Source organism: Paroedura picta, chromosome 2 (assembly GCF_049243985.1).
Source record: "Paroedura picta isolate Pp20150507F chromosome 2, Ppicta_v3.0, whole genome shotgun sequence".
Lineage (NCBI taxonomy): Eukaryota > Metazoa > Chordata > Lepidosauria > Squamata > Gekkonidae > Paroedura > Paroedura picta.
This window is the reverse complement of record NC_135370.1, coordinates 89,965,250-89,978,521: the sequence shown is the minus strand read 5'-3', so window position 1 is coordinate 89,978,521 and position 13,272 is coordinate 89,965,250. Positions and strand designations below refer to the sequence as shown.

At 42.0% G+C, this 13,272-nt stretch overlaps 1 protein-coding gene across 1 annotated transcript in view; it reads right to left on the bottom strand.

The window, feature by feature from the left end:
• The window catches only part of SLC67A1 (solute carrier family 67 member 1), an 88,204-nt gene that overhangs the window by 59,753 nt on the left and 15,179 nt on the right, over nt 1-13,272 (bottom strand). The gene's annotated exons all lie outside the window — the stretch shown is intronic.

The following is a 13,272-nucleotide window of genomic DNA, read 5'->3' as shown; positions in this document are numbered from 1 at the left end:
CGTGATAAACATTAGAAGCAGCTACAAAACCCACATCATTTGAACATCTCTCAAGGGACCGGAGAGAGTCACTCCCTAGGCCTGATGCCTTCCAGAAGCCTATCACTGGGCATACGAGGTCTGGTGATTACCTCATTTCCTATGATGGATGATCCACTTCTGTCTGCAACAGAGGTGGTTTGGAAGCCTCCAAAGTGGCATCCCTCCCATTCAGAAGGTTGTTTGGGTGATGCGACTGAGATGAACCAATTGTGTTCTCCCATTTTTCTTATATATTCTCAATATTTTACTGAACTCATTTTGTAGCTTTGCTTATTATTATAAACCACTAAGAGTACAAAATAAGACTGCCAACCTCCAGATGGGTCTGGAGATCGCCTGGAATTTATTTATTTATATATGAGCCTTCAAGTAGGGCAGTATATAAATAAATAAATAAACAAATAAACAAATAAAGAAAGAAAGAAAGAAAGAATAAATACATAAATAAATGTCGTATGTTTTACATGATTTTCAAAGTTTTAATAATTGATTTATTTAATTTATTTAATTAATTCAGCTATTTTGTTGCCAACAACTGCTTATAATTTAAGTAAAATAAATGTATTACATGGAACTACAGTTAAATTCTTAATTTAATGTATGTTAGATACAAAGGGGAGGGAGAAAACGATGCAGCTTCAGTTAATTTCATTTCCTCTAGAGGTTGTTCTTCCTGTTGGTCTTTTCCATGTTCGAGAAACAAGATGTTTGTTGTAAACTGATCTGAAGAATGACTCATTCCATTTTTACTTCCATAAAGTCAAAGTTGATGTCTAGCAAAGTACAAACTACGTTTTCATGATTCATGCCTACTTCAAAACAAAGTTACATAAAGCTTCCATTCATTGCAAAGCCAGATTCTTTGAAGTACCGCTTTGGCCATGTTTCTAACTGCAGAAGTAAGCCGTTAGGAAGAGCTGTAGGTACCAGAAGTCTCCAGCTCAGAACTCATAAAAAAATAGTGGCAGCCCAGCTCTCAAAAGGTAAGTGCAACACATACCTACTCAGGAGCTCCTTGGTCCCCCTCCCCCTCTCTCAGACATAGAGACATGCACAAACTCTCCCCCCCCCTCCCATTGTGCCACTTCTGAGGTTTCTTGAAGGCTGAAGAATATTTCAGGGGTTTCTCAACAGTAGTAGAAGAAGAGTTGGTTCTTATATGCCGATTTTCTCTACCAGGAGTTTCAAAGCAGCTTACAATTGTCTTCCATTTCCTCTCCCCACAACAGACACCCTGTGAGATGGGTGAGGCTGAGAGAGCCCTGATATTCCTGCTGTTAAAGCTGGTAAAAAGAGCTGAGAAAGGTTGTTGTAAGTACTGACAGTCTGGAATATGGTTTATCAGTAATACAGTGAGCTTGGTGGCTTCTGGGGCTTGCACATTTCTGCTTTCAAGACAAACCACAGTTTAATCCACAAACCATGTTTTTTTCTCTTTTTCCAAAACGATATTACGAATGAAGAATCCTTCTTTGTAACAAAGGAAATGCACCATTATCTGAGGTTCAGATAAAACAAAAGACTATGATTTGCCTCAAAAGCAGATCCATTTTATTTTTGTGCTATGCTTGAGGAAAGAGAAGGAAGCAAGCACACCCAAGGCGAAGGCTTATTCACATAATTGTTATCGCTTCAAAACAATACCTACTTTAATTGACAGAGAGGACTGAATACAGCAAGCCTAGCAAGTTATGAAGTAGGATTCCTTGTGCAAGTATTTTTCCAAAAGAGAAAAACTGAGACAGTAATAAAGAGTTTCCTCAAAGGCCTCATTCTTTAAAACCAGCTCAAGTGTAACACATCCCCTGTTAAAAGAACTAAATATCTGTGGCATGCTTTGGGAGAGTGATTTTCCCAAGGCAATAATTTTGTCAACTCATTTTGCTGCTTGAATGGAAAGGCACAATTTTCAGAGGAATTCAAGCATAATGACAGGAAGAGAAGCATATCAGTTACACATAATGTGGGAGAGTTTGTACATCTCAAACAAAGCATAATTCATCTGCTGTGTCAATTGTTTTCATATGCACAGGGCAGACAAAATACTGAATGTTCAAAAATATAACTCTGCTAAAGTAAATCCATTGATTTGTCTTTTTTCCCCTAGCAAGTAGTTCTGTGACTTTAAAAAAAAAATCACACATCAGTATATGTTGTTGTTGTTAGGTGTGAAGTTGTTTCCGACCTATCGCGACCACATGGCCTTCCTGTCCTCTACCATTCCCCGGAGTCCATTTAAGTTTGCACCTACTGCTTCAGTGACTCCATCCAGCCACCTCATTCTCTGTCGTCCCCTTCTTCTTTTGCCCTCGATCGCTCCCAGCATTAGGCTCTTCTCCAGGGAGTCCTTCCTTCTCATGAGGTGGCCAAAGTATTTGAGTTTCATCTTCAGGATCTGGCCTTCTAAAGAGCAGTCAGGGCTGATCTCCTCTAGGACTGACCGGTTTGTTTGTCTTGCAGTCCAAGGGACTCGCAACAGTCTTGTCCAGCACCAGAGTTCAAAAGCCTCAATTCTTTGACGCTCGGCCTTCCTTATGGTCCAACTTTCACAGCCATACATTGCAACTGGGAATACCATAGTATACATCAGTATATACACATATTTAAATTTTTTTTGGCAAATTGCTTGATAGACTTAACTTACAGGAATTTTAAAATCTAGCTGTTCATCAAATTCAGTATTATACAAAAACACGGGAGGGATTCTGGTAGAGGTAAGGCAACAAGTCACAGATGGTGGTTCGGTACATTCTTTCAGAAGCGTAGTCACAAACTCTTGTTGCAATAGCAGAGAGTTTTGTGGCATCTTAAGGATGAAGAAGTTTATTGTGACATAAGCTATAGTGTATTGTTTCAGATGCATGAAGATTATTGTTGCCAGCCCTTGATCAGGAAATACCTGGAGAATTGGGTGGTGGGCTTGTAGGGAGTTGGATTTAAGGAGAGAAGGGACCTTAACAGGGTGCAATGCCATAGTGATTCTCAACTTGGGGGTTGGGTCCCCTTTAGGGGCCGCGGCAGAGCAAGCAGCTTGGCCGGGATGGATCAAGATAGAGCGTTCATCTGTCTGCAGCAGCGGAAAAGAGTGGGATCAGCATGGTGGGACAAGAGGCGGAAGTGAACTCAGAAACCACAGGAAAAAACCAATTTATATACAATCTTGAACAATGGATCTTCACGCCATTGGTCAGTTTCGGTTTAATTTCTGTGAAAGAACACTTGCATAATTTTATGGTTGGGGGTCACCACAACAGGAGGAACTGTATTAAATGGTCGAGGCATTAGGAAGGTTGAGAACCACTGCCATAGAGCCTACCCACCAAAGCAGCCATTTTCTTCACATGAACTGATATCTGGAGATGAGTTATAATATTGGGAGATCTTCAGGCTCCATCTGGAGGTTGGCAACCATGTTTATCCAAGGGTAATAGCATTGTGAGAAGAAGTCAGCCATATACACTGGGCAGTTAGTGCTGATGTTATGTTAGTATCAGTAAGACACGAATAGTGCGACGCCACATGATAGGATCTCTGATACCTAAAAGAACCTCTGATACCACCTGGGTGATTCCTCTCAGAAGAATACAGGGTTGAGATAACTGGTTTGCACATGCATTTTAGACACTATTTTACTGCATCAATGAAGAGTGTAAATGATCCATGGCCAACTAATCACGGCCTCTTTTTATCAAATGGCCACTCAAGGATGATGAAGAAGAGTTGGTTCTTATATGTTGCTTTTCTCTACCAGGAGTCTCAAAGCGGCTTACATTCACCTTCCCTTTCCTCTCCCCACAACAGACACCCTGTGAGGTAGGGTGAGGCTGAGAGAGCCCTGATATCACTGCTCAGTCAGAACAGCTTTATCAGTGCTGTGATGAGCTCAAGGTCACCCAGCTGGTTGCATGTGGAGGACCACAGAATCAAACCCAGCTTGCCAGATTAGAAGTCTGCACTCCTAACCATTACACCAAGCTGGCTCTAACACTTTTCAATGGAGAATCATGATGTGTTTTTAAAGCAAGCAATGTACACTCACTGGAACAGCCAAGAATTTCCATGACACATAGAAATCTCCTTGCTGTTCACACCTGACATTTTTGTTTGCTTCCATGACAGATGTATCCAGAACAGCAGCCCTTGATACTGGCTCATGCTGGAAACAAGTACAGTATGAAACTATTAATTCAGATTTGTACCATCTGACTTCTTGGACAAGCTTTTTATCTTCTGCTGCAATTTTTAAAAGTCTGCTAATTAATTGTGTTTTCTGATGCTGTGGCATTTACAGTTGCCTTAGGTCAAGGAGCTTTGAAAGTAATCTCTTGTGTTTCTAGGAACCTATTTAGGGCTCCAAAGCATGCTGGGAAGCTCTTTTGTGTAATCCCTTTAAATTCTCCTATGCAGTCCCTTTAAATTACTTTCTGCAAGCCTCATGAAAAAGGACTGCAATCCCTTTCAACACAGGTTACAGGGCCAAGTTGGCTCACAAATGAACCTCCCACTTCAATTCAATTTGTGCTTCAGTTCATAGTGTGGCCATGAACCACAAACAACACAAACTGCATTTTTCTGGTTTGTGCCCATCCCTAACCAAGAAAGGCACAGGAGCCTTCCCCACTAAAAGTCCCTGTTATCATTGGTTCAGGGCAGTGGAGGGAGCATCAGCATCATCAATGACAAAAATTTTTTTTGAAACAAACACTGTAAAATGTAAGCCTGGACATGGCCAGCTTACTTTCTACAGGCATTCTAAACTCCACAGCAACACCACAATTACATCCTCATTCCTCTCTGTCTGAGATAAAGTTCAGAGTCAATGAAAGCTTTATGCCACAGCAATTGCATTGAAACGGTTCCAAAAGATAAAGAGAAGAGGAAATTAGAGAAAGGCCAGCAATTATTGTTTTGTAATAGGCTACTTGCAAGACATTAGCACCCATTAGGGATTTACTTAATATTGAAAAGCCATTGATTGTGAGGTATATTTACCATTTCCTGCAACTTTCTAGTAGATTGGAGATATAGTTTGCATAGTTTAATGGCCATCTGATCAGGGCCCATTTCAGGTTTCACTGAAAATGGGAGTGGCAAGGATTCTGGGGTAGTCAACCTGTGGTCCTCCAGATGTCTGTGGACTACAATTCCCATGAGTCCCTGCCAGCATTTGTTGACAGGGTCTCATGGGAATTGTAGTCCATGAACATCTTGAGAACCACAGGTTGACTACCCCCGATATACACATTTTAAGGGCCCCATCTTCAACATTCAAAGCTAAACTGAGAAAATATAAACAACAAAGTCAGTAGCTTTTGAGAAAATATATTATGCTTTCATAAGTAAAAATAATTACAGCAGTCTTTTCCGCACATACCAGAAAATTGTATAAACACACCAGTGATACCATTCTCTAGTATATTTTGCTATGAAGAATATAGCAAATATACCATCAAAATAGATGATTTGGGGTATATAAGGTGGAGTCATTAAACAGCCATTTCACTTCCATCTCTAGAATTGTATCTCAGTTTATGCAAATGACTGAGTGCTTGTGAAAAGCCTATGTGTAGAGAAGCAGGATTTTATTACTGTTTTACCTCAGACCTTATAAGGAAGATGTTAAACTCTAGTGCATGCACTTAGAAAGACTTCCTAAAAGAAAAGAATGTACTTCTGTAAACCTGTAGGTATATATTTCTATTTTAATTCAGTTTATACAGACCAATTCATAAAAACATAGGAATATACTCAGTGTTCAGCTTAATCTGACCAGTGGTCATACGTCTAGTCCAGCATACAGTTTCTCACAGCAGCCAACTAGTTACCCTCAAGGACCAACAAGCAGGGCATTGAGGCCAAGGTTAACCCTTGATGTTGCCTCCTAGTACTGGGAGGGGAGGTGTTGGAAGAGACAGACATATGGGATCAGATTATAGGAGATCAGAGGCAGATATTGCAGAACATGATGTAATGACAATTCTCTCAGACCAAGGTTCAAGTTTCTCAAATAAGAAATGTTGGTAGAGTTTAAATGTGCAACAGGCTGCTTAAAAGAATAAAACAGTTTTTTTAAAAAGAGAGACAAACTGTACAGAAAGAGACAGAACTAACTGTCTAACTGTTGTTCTGCATTCATTCAGTCTGTTCTGGAAGGGAAGAAGTGAGCAAGAGATATCAGGAAGTTCTTATTCTAGTTATGCTAACTATACATCTACAATGCCCCATGTAGGATATTCCTCATTTGCTCTTAAATCATGCACACTACAGATCTTGCCTATTCTGAAAGAAACAGACAGCTAGGGCAATACGTAAAGGGAAACTGTCCTGCTCACAAGTTCTAACACACCCTCTCATCAAAATTAGCATTCCACCCAAAGGGCAATACAAGAGAGGAACTGACTTTTCATTTTCATTTCCCCTTAGCACACTGGGCACACCACAGTACTATATAGAAGGCACTATTTATAAAACTAAGTGTATCATTTCTTCCCCTAGAGCAAATTCTGAAGAGAGATTTCTGGGGGAACAGACAGCTATCTTTGTGGCCAATAAGTAAAGCAGGGGCAGCTTGAACTTTTATAAGGACCTACTAGCTAGATGAAACACTTTTCTTGCTTTGATTTGTCCTTACTTTTCTTCTGTAATGATACAGAAATGTTCAATTATTTGGTAGGAAAGATAAGAGAGAGAGTATTCTGGAATCTGGGAGTGAAACGAAAGGCCTTTCTTCTGTTTCTTTCTATGAAGCTGCATCATCAAGCCATGACATAACAAATGTAGAGAACAAAGCCCCTTTTATATTCTTAAGCTGTTCCTGAAGTCTCTCAGGCTACTTCTCCTACAAGAGTCAGCTGTTAATGACGGAAATTTAAAATACCATTAGAAATGCCATTAAACAGCCTTAACCTTTAAAAATACCCAGTAACTAATGTGGATTAAATGATGCCCTATCTAGTTTAATTACACAGCACACAAGGACTGTGGCTTTGAAGCATATGCTAAAAGCAGGAAGTATATGTGTTTTGAGAGAGAATTTCTACCACACCTCAGTTTCTTTCAATCAAACCACATGACCACCCCCAGTCAAGGGATCAATTGATAAGATGGTATCCTAAAGGATCAAGAGTCTAGCATAAAGTTTAACACTTTGGAAGCTTTAATGGAAGAGTTCCAATCCAACAGAGATCTTGCATCCAAAAGACTCTTGGATATTTTTGTAACCCGCCATGAGCCGGCTTTGCTAAGAGTGGCGGGCAATAAATTAATAATAATAACAACAACAACAGCAGCAGCAGCAGCAGCAGCAGCAATAATTTGAACTCTTGGGTATGAACCAGTTGTGTTAACTTCTTTATCTTCTTCTGAGCTTTAGCATGTTTATTGGAATGAACATAATTAGGGAGGTTTGTTACAAGTAAATCTAGCTTTTAAGAAAATGTAGCAATAAAAAAATCTATACAAGGCAAGCAGATGGTTATCTGCTACATTAATCACAGGCACAGAGCAATTGATACAGAAGATAGCCCATCCCAGCATCCCCTGTCTTTGTCAAGCTGGAGCCTGACTAACGGGTACGACGAAGGAAGTACTGTCATTGAATCTCACCAAGTTTTATAGAATACAGGAAGGGCTGACTATAGCCACCTCGGGAGTAATGCAACTGGCTGCCAGAGACTGTGGTGTAGCACCTACCTGCTGCTGTCCCTGAGCTCTTACTTTCACTTGGTACTCAACATGAAAGTTAGTGGAGCTGAAGACAGCTTCACATCCTCCAGTATCCTCATCCAATGCTTGTTTAGCCACGTCTCCTCTCCATCCCTTCATCAGTCTGTCTACATCTCGTTACACCTGATTGTGGCCTGATGTAGAATTTCTGAAGAACATCCAAGCCTGCAGACTGTGTTGTGTTATTCTGGTTGGTATTAATAAAAAAATGTCCATAGCTTTTGATTGTGGAGTCTGCTATAGACCATGAAAGCTTACCTATATCTTTTGGCAGATGCATAGCGGTATCCAAAACAAAGTTACATACTTCTCAGTCTACTGGTATAAATGAATTAAAGGGAGTTATTCTGTTCAGGGAATGGTAGAACATAGGAAGGCCTGGAGGATCATTGTCCATGAGGTTGTGATGGGTCGGACACGACTTCGCAACTAACAACTGTGTTCAGGTTTGTATTTGTAAGTCACCCAAATATAAACTGCACTGAGAAAAGATGTGGATTATAGCGCTTTCCGCAGGGTGAATCCACTTTTTGGGATTTCCCTGAAAGCGCTACAACGAAACGCTTTTTGCGGATTGGTTTCAGGAGTGTTGCAGATTGTCAATGACGTTGTGCATAACGGCAAAACTGTAGCGATTTCAATTTGTAACCATTGTGCTATTTTGGACGAATGCGGAACGGCCCCCAGTGTTGGGCAGCATGCTTTCAGAAAGCATGTCTGTATCTCTTTTGCACATAATGATCAGACACTGTAATGAACTAGCAAAAGAGATGATCAAGATTACTAATATCATAGAATAATAGAGTTGGAAGTGTCCTCCTGGGTCATCTAGTCCAACCCCTTGCACTATGTAGGACACTCACAACCCTATTGCTTACCCACTGTAACCTGCCACCCCCTTGAATATTCACAGAATCAGCCTCTCTGTCAGATGACTATCCAGCATCTGTTTACAAATTTCCAAAGATGGAGAACACACCACCTCCCGAGTAAGCCTGTTCCACTGAGAAACCGCTCTAACTTCTTCTAGATGTTTAGATGGAAATTCTTTTGAATTAATTTCATCCCATTGGTTCTGGTCTGTCCCTCTGGGACAAGAGAGAACAACTCTTCTCCATCCTCTATATCAGGGGTAGTCAACCTGTGGTCCTCCAGATGTTCATGTACTACAATTCCCATGAGCCCCTGCCAGCGTTTGCTCATGGGAATTGTAGTCCATGAACATCTGGAGGACCACAGGTTGACTACCGCTGCTCTATATGGCAGCCTTTTAAATATTTGAAGATGGTTATCAGATCCCCTCTTAGTCGTCTCCACTCCAGCCTAAACAGACCAAGCTCCCCATCTTTGTTGCCCTCCATATGAAAATGTTCTAACATTATCTACATCTCGTTACACCTGATTGTGGCCTGATGTAGAATTTCTGAAGAACATCCAAGCCTGCAGACTGTGTTGTGTTATTCTGGTTTGTATTAATAAAAAAATGTCCATAGCTTTTGATTGTGGAGTCTGCTATAGACCATGAAAGCTTACCTATATCTTTTGGCAGATGCATAGCGGTATCCAAAACAAAGTTACATACTTCTCAGTCTACTGGTATAAATGAATTAAAGGGAGTTATTCTGTTCAGGGAATGGTAGAACATAGGAAGGCCTGGAGGATCATTGTCCATGAGGTTGTGATGGGTCGGACACGACTTCGCAACTAACAACTGTGTTCAGGTTTGTATTTGTAAGTCACCCAAATATAAACTGCACTGAGAAAAGATGTGGATTATTTCTTCTGGCAAAATATAAGGATAGGGTGACCTCAATGTTCTTTAGATGTTTTCTTGATTCACCACTGATGATATTGTTAGAACATTTAACGGCTGCCCATTGGGTGCTTGACGGCCAGGGGCGGGACACAGCTCAGCAACAGCGCTTCCTTGCCACAGCACTGATAAAGCTGTTCTGACTGAGCAGTAATATAAGGGCTTTCTCAGCTTACCCACCTCACAGGGTGTCTGTTGTGGGGAGAGGAAAGGGAAGGCGACTATAAGCCACTTTGAGACTCCCTCAGGTAGAGAAAAGCAGCATATATGAACAACCTCCTGCTAGCATAAAATGACTGCCCTGATGGTGGCCAATCCAAAATGCTAGGAGGTTCCAAGCCAAGGCTTCTGCTATGAGGCAGGCTGTTGCTCCTGGATAGGTGCTCTGTGCAGATGCAATAGATAAGCCTCCTGGGCTCTTGTGTAGCCCTTCCTGCAGAAAGAAGGAAATCTGGGATTGACCCTTTGCCTTTCCAAAGAAGGGTTTTTCTCCCTGTGTGGTCACAGGGAGAGGTTCTAAGCTCAGGCATGTAAGAAAGGCGCTTCCTTTCTTACATGCCTGAGCTTGGCCAAGCCAAGGATGAACTAGTGATATGCATACCTTAGGAAAGCCTTTTCCAACTTTTTTGCCATTGAGAAATCCCTGAAACATTCTTCAGGCTTTGAGAAACCCCAGAAATGGAGCAGTCATGCAGCATATGGTTGGGAAGCAGAGCTATGTACATGCCTACCCAGGGCCCTTCCCCTTTCCACCCCTTCCAGGCCTATCATTGGCCATTTTAGAAGAGGAGGGTCAACGAGACCATATATGGTCATATCATCGGATAAATCTTTAACAAATTTTTAAAAATATATTAAAAAATTAACTCCCACCAATTTGGGAAACCCTTCCAGGGTTGTCAAGAGACCCCAGGGCTTTCACAAAACCCTGGTTGAGAAAGCCTGCTTTAGGTGAATTCGGTTTTGCTACTGAATCAGCTTGTAGAAAATGGCCAGAAATGCCCTGTTCTGTTCTGTTCCCTTCAAAGCCCTTTAGGTTTTATTCCCAGCAAGCAAGCAGTTCCAGGATACCCACTGGGGTTTGCTGTTCTGAGGCCCTGGACACTCATAGGGTGTCTGAGAAGGGCTACATCTACCATTTAGAAATCTTGCTGTCCTGATGAAGAACAGTGCGAAAGGGTGGAGGACTGGTAGGTTTCCCATGCATCCTATTCTCCATTGCACCACCTCAGCAGGGTTTAACCTCAGGTAGTTTTCATCAGGACTCCTCATATGTTCCGATGACTTTTCCTACCCTGTTGCTCTGACATGTCATTGCCTGCGTAAAAGCAAGTCTGGACATGAGCCGGTTATCATTCAGAAACCACACTGGGCCTCAGCTGCAAGGGAAGCATTCAGTGTTTGGATGTTTCACATACTTTTGGCATTCTCACACTCAAAGCTTGGCATGTTAGCTGACAGGAATTGTACACAAGGGGAGTGTGGTGAAAGTGAAGCCTGCCTTGAGCCATGCAAACAGGATACATTTAATATTTGAATCACAGATGTCCATTTTTTTTAAGTTACCATTTCAGAATGACCATGGAAACAGTGGTGGTAAAAAACAAAACAACTAGACTGTTGTGAATTTGTCAGAATGTCTTGAGTAATAGCTGTTTAATGTCAAAAAGAAGAAATCTGATTTTTTTTTAAAGATGCTTGCTCCATGTTATTAAATTTGCAGAAGGGAAGTCTGACTCAATTTAATTATTTGAAGAATAGAGGTAAGAGGAAATAGTGAAACACAACTTTGTATGCATACAAACAAGTACTGTTTCCCCACAACCAAACCAAGAAGTAGAACACTATTCACTAACTGGTAATTTACACTGGAACATATCCTGGGGGAAAGCTGGTATGAATGAACCTCAAAGGCAGTCTGAAAATTGATCAGGCACGGAATTACCTTTTCTATTTCTCTTGCTTTCTGGAGTTTATTTGGAACATGGCTGATCTAGGTTGATGTTTGCCTTCAAAACATGCCATTCCATAGTCTCCCTTATCTCTTTGCAATGTCTGTTTCTTTTGGTTGTGACACAGCACACATGCTTTATCCTGTAATTACCCTGAGGCCCAAAGTAGTGTAGTGGTTAAGAGCGGTGGCTTTGAATCTGGCACTGCAGGTTTGAGTCCCTGCTCCTCCACATGCAGCCAGCTAGGTGACCTTGGGTTCATCACAGCCCTGATAGTGCTCTGCTGACCGAGCAGTCCTGTCAGAGCTCCCTCAGTCTCACTCAGGGTGTCTGTTGTGGGGAGAGGAAGGGAAGGCACTTGTAAGCTGCTTTGAATCTCTTGGGCAGTGAAAAGCGGGATATAAAAACCAACTCTTCTTCTAATTTCCATGAGAAAGGGATTTGAACCTCAGTCCCCCTATCCTTTCTGCATACAGGCAGAGAATCCATATCAGGTGACCACAATCCTGTGTGCTTGTACAGATCTCCATGCAAACGTCTATCTATCTGGGAGGATAAATGAATCTATATTTTAACACCATGCAGTGTTGCCAATTCCAGCTTCAGCAATTCCTGGGCAGGGATGGAGCTCTGCAAGGATGTAGTGAAGCTGCTCTTTCCTCCAGGTGAACTGATCTATGTAATCTGGAGAACAGATGGAATTCAAGCTCCATCTGCAGACATGAATTGGGAGGCAAAAATAGTCCTGAACAATGGTCCTACTCCCCTAATCCTGCCATGGAAACTTGGTAGGTGAACTTGGGCCACTCACACATTCTCATCTGAACCTACCTCACAGGGTTGTTGTGAAGATGAAATGGATGAAAAGAGTAGGATGCAAGGTGTTTTGTGTCCACATTGGGGGGGGGGGAAGTTGTGTATAAATTAAATAAGTAGATAAAATGTAGTGTTCTTTCAATCACATGCAATTTGCCCAAGACCCACCATAGCCATGTTGTGTTCCTAAAGAATGTTTTCAGAGTCTACTTAGATACTGCTTCACTCCACTGCTTCTCCATAGCTACTACAATGAAGAGAGAGATAGGTAGACTTGGACTTTGGTAGTAGGACCTCTTATCTGTCTTAGAACATCTGCTTTGTATGCAGAAAGTCTCAGGTTTCCATCTCCATCATCTCTTAATAAAAGATCAGGGATCAGATGATGTAAAAGACCTCTGAGACGCTGGAGAACTGCTTCTTATGCTGTGGCTCTTTAGGCTCAGGAGACAAGGGTGGGGAGCCATCTGCTGCTGGGGCTTCTGCAACAGGGTGGGTGTCTAAAGGCTGGAGAGGCTGGGTGCTTGTGCCTGGCTGTGGCTCAGGTTCGAGGCTGGGCTCCAAGACAGTTCTGGTGCTTCTGAGGCAGATTCCCTTGGCAGTGGCTGAAGCTCAGGGACTGGTTCTGGCAAGACTCTCAGATCTGCCTCTTCCTCAGCCAGACAGCGTTGCAGCTGGATGGGGTCAGACAATAAGGCAGATTCATGTGTGTTCTTGTGTGACCTTGGTTCAAATCCCTTTACAGCTATGAACTCACCTCTTGGCCTTGGCCAGATGATCACATTCCCCCCTGTTTGCTCACCTGCTGCCCTAAATCTGGGCAGGAAACCCTCTGGAACACTCACACATCTTGCTTCTCAATCCCCCCCCCCAACTCACCTCGACTCCAGCTCCAGCCACCATCAACAATAGACTGAAAGGAGA